This window comes from Calidris pugnax, unplaced genomic scaffold (genome assembly GCF_001431845.1).
Source record: "Calidris pugnax isolate Ruff unplaced genomic scaffold, ASM143184v1 scaffold4, whole genome shotgun sequence".
NCBI lineage: Eukaryota > Metazoa > Chordata > Aves > Charadriiformes > Scolopacidae > Calidris > Calidris pugnax.
The window spans coordinates 6511183-6523686 of record NW_015090781.1 but is presented as its reverse complement, the minus strand read 5'-3'; the positions used below and the strand labels follow the sequence as shown (position 1 = coordinate 6523686).

The window sequence follows — 12504 nt, the reverse complement described above, 5'->3', positions numbered from 1 at the left end:
TGTCCTCATAGGAGAGGTGCTCCAGCCTCTGATCGTTTTCGTGGCCTTCTGCTGGACCTGTTCCAACAGGTCCATGTCCTTCCTGTGTTGAGGACTCCAGAGCTGGACACAGAACTCCAAGATAAGGCTGGAAGGGGATTTTTTGACAATGAAGTTGCCTAACCAACAGCTCCAGCACTGCTAGCCCAAACTGTGAGAGAAGTCAAGAGCAAATTCAGCAGAGGGTGAAACAGAAATGGCGATAGAATCACGCTCAGACGTAAAAGTGACCATATGTTCAATTTAAAAATAATTACTCTGAGCTCAATACCACTAGTGCTTAATACCACTAGTAAGGAAACTGGTTATGATATTATATTTTTAATATTAAAAAAAAGGAGTACTACTACTACAAAAATACTCCCACCTCAGTGACAATTTAATCAAAGCTTCTCAATTCCCCTCCACACTCACGAGCCCTATGGGATTTGACCACCTTTAAGGCAGGCACCGTAACATGCCATGTGAGCACAAACACAATTATTTCTAGTTGCCTGCTTGGAGGCCAGTATATTCAATAACCAGCTCAGCCCCCTATGAGTCTGATCTGCCCGACACTGCAAAGCAGGAGTGAGAATCCACTTCTGCTTTCACCACCGTCACCGTTAAGCCAGCACCATTTCTCCTAATGGCAGAGAAAAGGGAATGATCAAAAACAGGGTGAAAAAGGATCCTTCTGCCCTGCCAACACCACAGATTGAAAGCACCAGAGAATGGGAAGGTGATGGCTCGGTATGTTTTCACAGCAGAGAGGGAAAGGACGTCAATAATACAGAAAAATGCACCCTGCAGCTCTCATGGTACCAGCGCTATAACACATGTGCATTTCTGGGCCACCTAATAATAGCAGAATATTGATAAATGGAGGGCTGGGACTAGGGTGGACTAGTGAGGGGGGAAAGCGATGACGACAAAGGAAAAGCTCATGGCAGGAATTGATTAATATGAGAAAATTAGGAGCACGTAGTTAGCTCCACTGCCAGCTGTCCACATGCAGAGGAAGGACATAAGTGGGCAGGCTGGCCAAGGTGACAGTCTGGCTGCAAGAGGTACGGGGTGTTCCTCACCATGGAGGGGACAAGTGTCAGGTGAGGGACCTCAGTTTGATGGGAGGCAATGGCTTTTGTTTCTACACTGCCTAGTTTAATCCAAACCAGCCCAAAACAGCACAGCCCCACAGAACCAGCAACTCCTGGGCTGCAAAGCAGAACGGCCTGATGCTCTGCGGTCCAGACCCCAGCAGAGAGAGAGAAAACAGCTTTCTCACCACCCTCTGCCCCAAAACCCTGCATGATGGCCGGGGCCAGGCTTTTACACGAGCGCTGATTTACCAGGATTCTCCACCTTCTTCAGGATCTGGTCCTTCAAAGGTCCACAGGGTGAGGCCACGACATAAGGGAGCACTTTGTAGTGAGAGAGAAAATACAGCGATGGGGGAATCCTCCCCCCAGCCCACCAGGAGCAGCAGCACATCCTCTCTGTGTGCCCACAAGTGCTTCTTCCTGGGAAGTAAATTGCTAGTAAATAAATCAACACATATGTCAACGCTTGGTTTGTTTTTCCCAACCTTTTCAAGCACTTGGCAGCTGTGAAGAGAGATGGGAGGACCTAGTTTTAGTAAGGAATGAGTGAAATCTCGCAGTTCTTGTTTCTGTGTCAGGCTTTGAGGAGCCAGTGCTGAGCCTGGGCTGTGCACAGCCATGGGCAGCCACGAGCGAGCCGTGACTTAACCACTGTGGGGAAAGCAAGTTGGAAAAAAACCCCTCGTGGATTCCCAAAACGGCCACCAGCTGATCTGATCCTGAGGTGACTAATAATATTTTGGACTGATTTGACAAGCTGTGGCTTTACTGGAAAGTTAACATATTGTTTTTTCTATTTTTTTTTTTGCCCCCAGCATAAACAGGCTCCCACCCTTTGCTGAGTTCCAGGGAAATACAGAGGAAGCTCAAACAAAATAACAATTTACTCAAATGCTAAAAACGTCACAGCGATGCTCATGGGAGGGAAGTGGGGAATTTCATTTGATCTGTGCTAAAATGTCCTAACTAGCTCGTGTTCAGATCTGGTAACTCAAACAGACCCCACAATAAACAGGGCCAAGGGCAGAGAATGAAAACACATGCTGAAGAAGAGAAATGTAAGACAGTCTTTGTCAAAACATACTACGAGTCAGGTCTCTGCACCTTGCTCTTGATGAGCTTTGCTAATTATCCTTCTTGGGTTGTTTGTTTGTTTGTTTGCATGGCTTTAAAATATTATTTCCTTGGTCTCTGGTTGAAACCTATTAGGCTTGTTTTCCAGGCTTCATGGAAGCATTATCAGCCTTCAAACCTCCTGCATTCCTCCTTCATCCTCCTGTTCCTGCATCACATCATCCTCCGCCAGCCCAGAGGTGTCAATTAGAGGATGATCCCAGGGCACTCATATGATGCCATCAAAAAGCCGCCGTGTCACCTCCTCACACCACTTCCTCAGCACTTGTTCCTACGATTCCCATTTTGCTGGAAGGGAGGAGCAGGAAAACAAATGTGACCCGTGCTTCTCCAGGACACAGTCGCAGCAGCAGCTCTTTCTGTCAAATTAGTAAAAGGAACTGGCAGAAAGAAGCCTGTTATTCCAGTTCTGCCGGTCACCTGATGACAGAAGCAATTGATCCTAAATGCAAATATAAATGTTATGAAACGAGTAAGAGTCAGTTGTCCTTAAAAAAAGTTTGCAACTAGAAAACTGCATTTTTTTCTTTCCTTAGTAACAAGTTTGGAAACAGAAATAAATTCATTAGCTGAATCATCTGGAGGTGCTTAATCTGCTGGTTTCTTGAAACAATGATGAAGGATGAGATTTTTAAAAGGTGGAAAAGAAGCACACAACCAAGTTGGCCCCCTCTTCTTCCTCTTTTCTAAACATACTTACTTGCATTACCAGCAGAGCTAGAGAAAACATAACAGAAGGAATTCAAGAAGCTCAGAAATATTACCTTTTTTTCTATCAAGTTCTGAATTTTGCAACATGAGTCTTTTCAAGTGGGAGGAGGAGAAATTTCTATTTTTTTTCTTAAGAAACAAATAAACAAAGAAGCCACCCACAAAGCATAACACCACAAGCCATCCAAGTCATGGTTTCAAAGTGAGCATTTCATGTAAACCTAACGTCTAGTTTTGTGAAATTGCTCCTGAGAAAAGCTCTCAGCTAAAATATCTCAATTATAACATTTTCAGACCTGAGGTTTTCAGGATTCCTACTGCTTTGGGGCATTTGCATTTCCCCCCTCTCTCACTTCCTACTTTGCTACAGGAAATATTTCAGCGAAGTGTTTAAATGCAAGTAAAAAAAAATCTGCTTTCAGTGCTGACTATAATTTTCAATATTGAATAGGGAGGGGAGGAGAATATCTTGACTTTTTTGCGGCTTTGTCCTGAATCACAAAGACCAGATGGGTAATTTCAAGCAGAATGATTTTTAAGTCTGAATGGGAAACACAGAACAAATGAGAGCAAAAGCCAAGGCTCCTGTGTAGCAGGTCCCTCCTATGGCAGTCCTTAGAATGAAACACGAAAAGCCTCCCTGCCCCTGCAGACTCCCCAGAGATGGAAAGCTTCAGAGCCCTGCAATGCCTTTTTAAAAGACACTTCACAGCTATATGCTCCAAATTTATAAACCTGTATTTTCCTTCACAGATGATCTAGGATGGATGAACAGTGAAAGGCAAAGCTCTTTTTCACTCTATTAATATAAATGAGGCCAATTCTTTTCTTGTGCAGAGACTCTGGTGTCAAATAAGAGAGTGCAGTGTTATTTTGACTCGGTCTTTACCTGTTACCAAATGGCTATAATTGAGAATAAGCATTTCTAGGAGTACGTCTTGCTCCACTCTCCAGAATTTCTTCCCATCCCTTTGCTATGACTTAAACAATTATTCCTACACTTATACCATCCTGATGCTGACTGACTCACCTGCACTGATTAAACCATTGTAAAGGGATTAACTCTATTTAATCCTTGTTGTCCTACAGATACAAATTAGAGCAGCATTTGAAATGCACTCAAGCCAACTCACCCTTTGTGTTAAACTTACAGTTTCCTTGCTTGTTGAGGAGTCTGTGGTCTCCCTTTCCTTAACGAATATATTCCTGTTACTTCTCTTTCCAAAACTCAATCATTACATAGATCATCACCTACAGAATTCATCTGTTCTCGTACTGTACCCCTTCATATTCCCTTCTCCACCTGTATCTGCTCTTTTACCAGCTACCCAGACTCCACCACCCTTTCTCTGTGCAAATACCTCTGAGCATCTCGCAAACTGAATCCCAACTGGGTTTGTACTTGTCCCTTCAGTAAAACCAGAAGAGCATCTCTGCCCCATGAGCTGCTGCTCTGCTGGACACCCATTCCAACCAGGGCACGGAGAGCAATCAGTCCAAGGCAAGACCTCTTTTGACTGTTGGTATGTCTTGAAAATTTGCATTAGGAAATAAAGACAAGCCTGAATCTGTACGATCATGGCCCCCTCTTCTGTAGCTCTTCCTCTTTAATGCATTACATGCCATGTATTAGATTGCAAACTCTTTGCTCTGTGCAACGTCTCCGTTCCCAGCTTTGTAGTTCGACATCACAAGCCTCCAACCTTGATTTCAGTCCAAGTGACATGATAATAAATAACCAGTAGCAAATAAACCATAATAAATTTCCACACATTCACTGAGCATATCTGAAGGATATAGTCTGCACAACAGCATCCCTGGAGATTGCCTGGAACTGGCCGATCACTCCAAGACTTCTCCAAGCCTGGAAGTAAACAACCTCTCTGTGGCACCACCCTGTGCTCCACCCACCAACTCTACTTTCCAAAAATAATGGGCTGTGAGTGAAAATGAAAGGGTTAATTTCTCTGTCTCTGGTGAACCTTTCCAGGCTATTCAGTTTCCTTTCAGACTCCAGCCCATCGGAGGCATGTGAGGTGAAGGATAGAATTACATACTGGGCATGTTTCCTGTACTTAGTGGGTGGATAGAGCACAACTTCCGCACTAATAATGTCAAGGTAATTAGGACATCCTGCAAAACCTGTAACAGGGAAGAAATAACCATTGTTTATTGTCATTTCTGTTGCTGAGGTGGTGAGCTCCCCTCACAACTCTTCTTGCCTTTCGTTTTGAGCCCATCTCTACTTTAGCTGAGACAGAACTGCACCAAATACAAGAACCCTGGGATTTGCCATACGGACTTGGGCTAAAATGCAATTTTTTTTTCCCCACCACTCCTCCCAGCCCTGTCTCAGGGCCTGAAGCAGTCACTGAAACCGACACCTCTGTCCCTCATGTGAGACTCCGAGCCACCAGGCTGCAGAGGCACATCTCTGGCTCAACAGTGAGTTAGTGTGTGCAGTGTGACACACTCCCAGCAAGAAGGATCAAGCCATCATCTTGCACACCCCCTTTTTCCACAAAGCAGGCTCTAGCCTAGTGATCAGGACAACCTGGTCAGGACAACCCTCAGGCAGACGAAGCAGGGCTCTAGGAAGGCATCTCCCATCTTGAGAAGAGCCCAGTGTGCAGCAGCTTCCTACTGGAGTCACTTCTCCAGGCTTCTGCTGGAGAGCAATGCTTCTTGCTCAGCGTTTGAAAAAAAATGCACCAGCACTCACCTTCAAGTGTTTTGAAGCCCAGTAGCCCCCTCCCAGGTCACAGGGACCACAGAGTGGGGTAAGATCGAAATAATTCTGCTCAGTGTTTCCTACTGGCTCCTTTAAAAATCTCCTTTCTTTGATGTAGTCTTTGGTGGATGCCTTTTAGAGGAGTGGAGTTCTTCCTCTGTCCCTTGGGACGTCAGATTTCGGGGAGAAGTAACAAGGTTTTGCTGGGGGCAATTAATGTAGCTGGAAAAAAAAGCAGACAAGCTTTGGGTAACTGAAACTTTTTCTAGATCTCTGTTTCACAAGATTTTTAGCAGCAGACAACTGACCCTACAGGTTTGCTATGACCTGCCTCTCCTCTCACTAAAAATATGCTGAGGATGATACGGTTGCATGGGCACGGTACTGGGAACCAGTTGGATGTGCAGCCCGGGCCCCCAGCCCAGGGCTTGGCATTTTCTGAAGGGGGAGTGGATGGGAAATGAGACAACCGCGAGACAACGCGTAAGCCTTCGTCTCTCTCCCAGAAAAAAGAAAAAAAAAAGCTCCTTTGCTTGTCGTTTCTGGCTGCAGTCATCACAGCCTGTGCATGCACACAGATGCCAGCACAACCCATCCCCTATCGCAGGAAGCGTCTACGTGGTCAGATGCAGACAGTCAGATGGCAGCTCAGCCTCGCCGGAGAGCTGGGGGCTGCTGGGTTCCTGAAGCCATTTAGATGCATTAGCAAGGGCCATCTCACTATCACTTAAGGCTTGGCAAGAGAACGTGACTGAGCAGACGTACCCTTGACCAGGGACACTAGGTACTAATTCGTGCGTACGCTGCCCAGCCGAACGGGCCTTATGTCCATAATGGAATACAGATAATGATCTGTTAAATTATTGCTCTTTCCTTTTTGAAGATTTCCTGGCTGCTGGGTGCTGATGTTCGTAAGCGCTTCAAGGAAAGCAACATTGATTTTTCCTCAGGTGGAGGATTTCAGGATGCCGCGTGTCTCTTGTTTGCTCTGCCAAACGTATTTCCGAGAGTCGTGGTTTTGCACACATTGCAAGCACAGCCTGCATCAATATCCCGGGGAGAACCGTGATTCTAATTAACGACAGAGTCCTTCTAAAGGTGTCTCTATTAAGCTTGTACATAAGGGCAGTCTGCTAGGAAATTTCCCTTCCCTCTCACGTGGCACAAGCTGTTGCCATCTGCAAAAAGGTATTGACAATAATGCTGAGCCTAAATTGTTAGGCGCACTGCTGCTGGGCTTGTGGGGAGAGCCACACGTTGGACAAGCCCTGTCTGAAGGGGCTCGTGTGGAATGAAATTCTGCATTTGCTTTTCAGAACTGCCAGGTTTTCAAATTGCGCTTGTGATTGTCATCAAATTCAGCCTGTAAAAAGAAAGCTGTGCATTTCAGACGTGAGGGAGAGGCAGGAAAAAAGGATCTCGGGTCCTGAAATAAATAAAAATAACTGACAGAGTTTGAAAAATGAGATTGTGAAAATAAGTAACAGCATAAGCCTACACTGTTAACAATCAAAAGACAATGGTTGTCCGTTTTCACCCTGTAAAAGAATATCGGTGTCTAAAGGCTGGTCTCCACTCAGAATTTACTGGCATAATTATACTGTTAAAAACACCAGTATAGCTCTGTTTGGACACACTTATTTCAAAATAAGAACATTCATATAGGGTGGAAATACTGGTGTAACATAAGGTATAATTACTCTGGTAAACTCCCCTGTGCAGACAAACCCTGAGGAAAAAAAAAGTCTTGTCTGGTTCATTGTATGCACTGATTTTAGAAGCAATCTCTGACCCACAGGCGAAAGAAACACCCCCACCCAAAAGACAGGTCCCACAGTCTGTGTGCTTCTCTGTCTGCCAGGCTGGGACCGAAATGCTGAGACTTACAGAAAAATCCACCTTTCCACAAAAGTCTGGAAGGAGGAGGTTGGTGGCCGAAGTGACTAAGTATCAGCAATGCCTTTGGTCTAGGTCACTGTTTCCTCTTCGCTGCTACAACGTGGGAACGAAGCTGTGGGATAACTGGGGGTGGGAGAGCTGCAATGGTTGGTCTGGGCAGTGCCTTTCCCTCAGAGACTGAGCGTTTCTTCTACAAAGCAGCCTGTGCCTCAGCCTTCTGGAGGAGCATGGGCCCGCAGAGGTTAGCGATTGACCTTAACCCTTCTGCCTGGGAGTGGGTTGAATTGAGGCAGAGGCAGTAGAAATTCCTGCTGACGGGTCCAGAAGGGTCATCTACTGATAGACTTAAGCTCTAGGCAAACTCTGAAGAACATCCCTGCATGGCAATCTTGCTCAGGCCACTGAAAAGGTGGGGATTTCATGGGGCTGCGCAGCTGCAGGATTTTCCACTCATTTTTCTTCTGAAAAGGAAGATCCCAGCCACTGGGCTTAGGCGCTGTTATCCCAAAGGTCATCTGTGAGCAGTCCGTGACCATTCCCTGCCTCAGCACTTTGCTCAACTCAGCCTGCAGTGACACAAGTTTCATGGGTTTCAACCACTTCCTTCGCAATGCTGCCTCATAGATATCCCCACGAGGAATGCCAGTTCCCTTTGCTAAGCTTTTCATGCTGTTTCTAGTCATGCCCAAGTAGCTATTCTCCTGTCCAACTCACTCAGCCTTTGAAGACACAGCCCATAAGAGAGGCAGATGCCAGAAAGAGCTCCTAGAAGGAGTCCAGCATGAGGACATGGACATTTAATTGCTGCAGGCCTTCAAGTCCTAAGCGTGTTGCATCAAACCCACCAGCAACTATTAACAGCAATGGAAGAAATGCTGTTTTTTGCCCTAGAGACTCTCTACTACTTATTCGTAGAGAGACCTTTTGAAACACAGCACATCATGGCCTGGATACAGACCAGAGTCAGTTCTGCTCATTGACTGCCTTCAGTTCCTCCCTCAGCTTTCTAACAGAGAGAAGCAGCTGCCCAAGACTCAAAGTTCTTTAGATGTTGATTTAATCTGTGCTCAGAGCTGTGTCTGCCTGAAGGAACCTTGGAGACATTGGATTGGTATAAAGAAGGGCTTCTGGTGAAGGGAGTTGGGAGCAGCTCTGCTGTCTGCCCATGGCTGCTGGAAAACAGAGTGGGGCAGGACACAGTGAGAGAGAGAGAGACCTACAATATAATACTAGTCATAGTCACTTTGAACAAAATGTTATGAATTTATCAGTGAAAACCCTTCAGGAGAGAAATGAGTCACTAGAGAGTCTCACAGCAGGCTACAGGCATCACCCAGCTCTCAAAGAGGAAACAAATTCCTTTCGTCATGAAGTGCTGTGCAACCAAGACGTCTGTGTCCGGGGACAAGCATCATGTCAGGAAAGAGCATCCAGAAGGGATGATTGGTGACAAGCAAGGAAGCTGAGATGCCTTGCAAGGACCCTTCTTTAGAGGCCTCTCACATTTTGCCTGCTTTTACAGGATCCCGAATGGAGCACGTTGCCTTACATGATGCTGTCTGATGGAGGAGACCAGCTGGAGCACACCGAAACTTCATGGGGCCTCACTGTGCTGCTGAGACCAGTGTAGGTAACCTGTGCTGGAGCTCAACTGCCAGATGGCATTGGGACTCCCATCAGACAATCAAAGGTCACAAAAAACATGTACATCTTTTAAAATAGTCATTTAACACCCTCAGAACGGAGGTGAAGAGTCTTCCCTACACAGTTATTACAGCTTTGTATAGCTCCAGTTGGTAAGAAAACCTTAAAAGTGCTCTTCTCATAAAAGCAACCACAGAAGAAATATTTCCCACCTCAGCTATCAGCCTGCAAACATCACAGAGCTCAGACTTTGCTTATGAGACACCCTGGATGTCAGGGGAATTAGTAGACTTACTCCTAAATCATGCCTCCTGGTCCTTCAAAGGAAACAGCAGTTTCACTAAAGACATATTGCTCATTGTCATTGAAACTTCTTACGCAGAAGGGAAGCAGAGCATTCCCAACAGGTGACCCCGTAAGGGACATCCTGTACAGACAAGCTAACAGACACCTACCTCAGCTCAACAGACCCCTGGAGTGATCATGAACCCCATGGGCGCCTTGTCCCAAGTCTAAGTGCTTAGAGGATACAGCAAACGGCAGAGATTCCCTTCAGCTCTGCATGGGAGAGCCATGAAGCCATGGCTGCACTGAAAAGCAGCGTCGGCCGCTTTTTTTCCCCTTAGTTCACCCTAAAACAAATCCTTTGACTTGATCCTAAACCAGCCCCATTCCTGTCAGGACACAGGCATGTTCCAGCGCCATCTAGCCAACTTGCCTTAGAAACACACAGCAGCACCTGAGGCAGGAAACCCAGGGGAGAAGTTGTCCCTACAAACCTCTCACCACCAAACCCAGCGCCAAAGGTGGCACTGCCAGCTCTGGTCCCCAAGTACACCTTGGCTTGGTAAGTTTGCTACAGGCCTCTTGAGCTATGTTGGTCAATAAGTTCAGTGCTGCCCAGAGATTGAGTTTCATGTGCCTTTGCTACCAAAAGAAAAAAGATAACAAGGGAGCTATGGTGGCGTCAGATAGCTTTCGTTTCAGGTTTTGTAGTTCCTTTGAATGAGAAGCAAGAAGCGAAACCTTCGGGTGAGGGTGCAGTGTAAATCCCCAGATAGATCTCATTAGATGAAAACTAGAGTCTCCGTTCAGCTCCATAACGTGGCTTGACCTACACCAAAGCCAGACCTTAGTGAGAGGGAAGACTTGGCAAACAACTCCAAATGGGAAACCCAGCCAGCCCTTGGAGTAGGATGGCTGTGACACTCAGGGAAGGAGAACTGGTGCTAGCACAGACTAGCAGCTTTCATTAAAGGATTTGTTTTCACGATCAATTTAAGCCAATCTGAGTCGGCTTCCTCCCTGCCATACCTTGCCATCAGCTCTCTCGTGTGGCTACCAGTCATCACAGGGTTAGGTGCAGTGCCAGACTGGTCTGTTGATCCAGTTGAAAAACAAAATCCTGAAGAGGAAAAGCCTTCAGACATGTAGAAACCAATCCTTCTCCCCAGCCCAAATGTTAGCACCTATAAGAGAGGTTGCAGGAAGATGCAGTCAGATGTTCAGGGAAGGACACAAGGCTTCTTTTGGCCACCCTGCAAAAATCCTTAAATCTTCACTCCTAGCACTCTAGAGAAATAATTTGATTTGTAACAACTAGCTAGAGTACACACTCAGTGTCCCCACTGAGTACAGTTACCTCCGAGGTGAACTTTCATGTGAAACACTAGATGCCACAGAGGAAACCAGAAACTGAACTGCAGGAGCAACATAACAGTGCCACCTGTAAGGCAGCATATCTGAATGCTGACCTTTTTTACTGAAAGTTTCATTCTGCATCTGTTTCACAGAACAATAAAAATAGGTATTTGTTTCATCAATGGCAAAACAACCTGCTTTGTGTGCAGAGGATCCCAAGCACCGATATGATACAAGTTTAAAAAAGTTCCAAGGTGGAATGGTTTACTTCTAAAAAGTTAACTAAGCCAATATATTTGGGGATTAATTATATATACACACATATATATAAACATACATAAAAACAAGCAAATCAGTACACTGCACAATTGCTTATGGCTTTATGTAGGTAAAGGCCACTAAATTTTAGTGGAAGAAGTTTTGTGACAGCAGATTTTTCCTTTGTAGCAAACACTATGGCAGATGCCGGGCAGGTCTGTAAAGCTGGGCTGAAGTGAAGCACCAAAAATCCCAGTAATGAGTTTCTGAGATTACAGATTTGTGAACGCCTAACTGCAGAGAATGAGGGAGTGGTACCCCTACTCCACTCACCTGAGCAACGTCAAAAAAATCTTATGAGTGTTCTGTAATTCTGAAAAGAATTATTGGTCCATCTTGGTTCACTGGTCACCAGAAACTGGCCACAGTCATGCGTGTTGAAGTGAGATGTGCATTCGCCTCTCAAGTGAGCAGTTCAACCTCTTCAGAAGGGAAAGCTGCAAGGGAAACACAATAGTTACTTTCTCCTGCCTTTTGAAACCATAAAGAAATACTGCAAGCACTTGGTTCAGAGGCTTGAGCCTGATGCCTTCCACCTCTGGGCTTCCCAATCCAGCAGCACACACACCAGTTGAACATGGGGTGTCTTTTAGCAAATGTCTCAATGGGATGGTCTCTCCCAGCAGACTCAGCTCAGGCAGGAGCCCTTTAGACATTCCCCCCAGCCTCTAGCACAGATGCCTGTCAGTGCAAAGGGCACAGGCGGTTTCTGGCAGTGTGGAAATGCAGCTCTCAACCGCCAAGTCATGGGAGAGCGACCAGAAATGGCCAGCTTGGCTTGTCCCTAGGGCCACAATTTCCTCACTGCAGGATATGGACGAGACTGCTTTTGCCAAACCTCTCTCTCCAGAGATAAGGTAACAGGTCAACTTTCACTCACTGACCAACAACTCACCATGTCCAGAAGACTCACTGGACTGGTAGAAAGCAATGGCATGATAGCAGCTACTTAGGTTATAACCCATCACACATTTAAAAATTTGGCCTTTTGATTTGTAAATATTTTTTTATTTTCATTTGAAAGGATTTTAGTGCAATTTGGAATCTGTGCTTTCCCAAACACTGGAAAAGCAAACGGCTCAAAGCTTCAAGTCCAGGCCTATCTCCAGGACAGAATTTGGTGAGGAAACCACTGACAGGACCCAGTATTTCAGATCTAAATGTTGACAACAAACCTTCCCCCCTCCCCAACGTTATATGAACTTTGATACAGCTGCTTTAATAGGTAGAAAGGTAGTGACAGATGAACTGCAGACTTTTCTGTGTCACTCCTGCATCATCTGTGCCTGCCTCAGCAGGGCTGGA

The 12504-nt window shown here is 45.7% G+C and overlaps 1 long non-coding RNA gene across 13 annotated transcripts in view; it reads right to left on the bottom strand.

Annotated features, from left to right (window-relative positions):
• LOC106898088 overlaps positions 1-12504 on the bottom strand; it is a 74085-nt gene that overhangs the window by 16982 nt on the left and 44599 nt on the right. For 12 of the 13 annotated variants that reach the window (XR_001413864.1, XR_001413875.1, XR_001413863.1 and 9 more), the window contains 4 exons: positions 11473-11636; positions 10555-10709; positions 5689-5919; positions 1371-1541 (listed from right to left, as the gene is read on the bottom strand). This is a non-coding gene — a long non-coding RNA (uncharacterized LOC106898088). The remainder of the gene's footprint in view (positions 1-1370; positions 1542-5688; positions 5920-10554; positions 10710-11472; positions 11637-12504) is intronic. The other variant, XR_001413871.1, reaches the window with a different exon arrangement.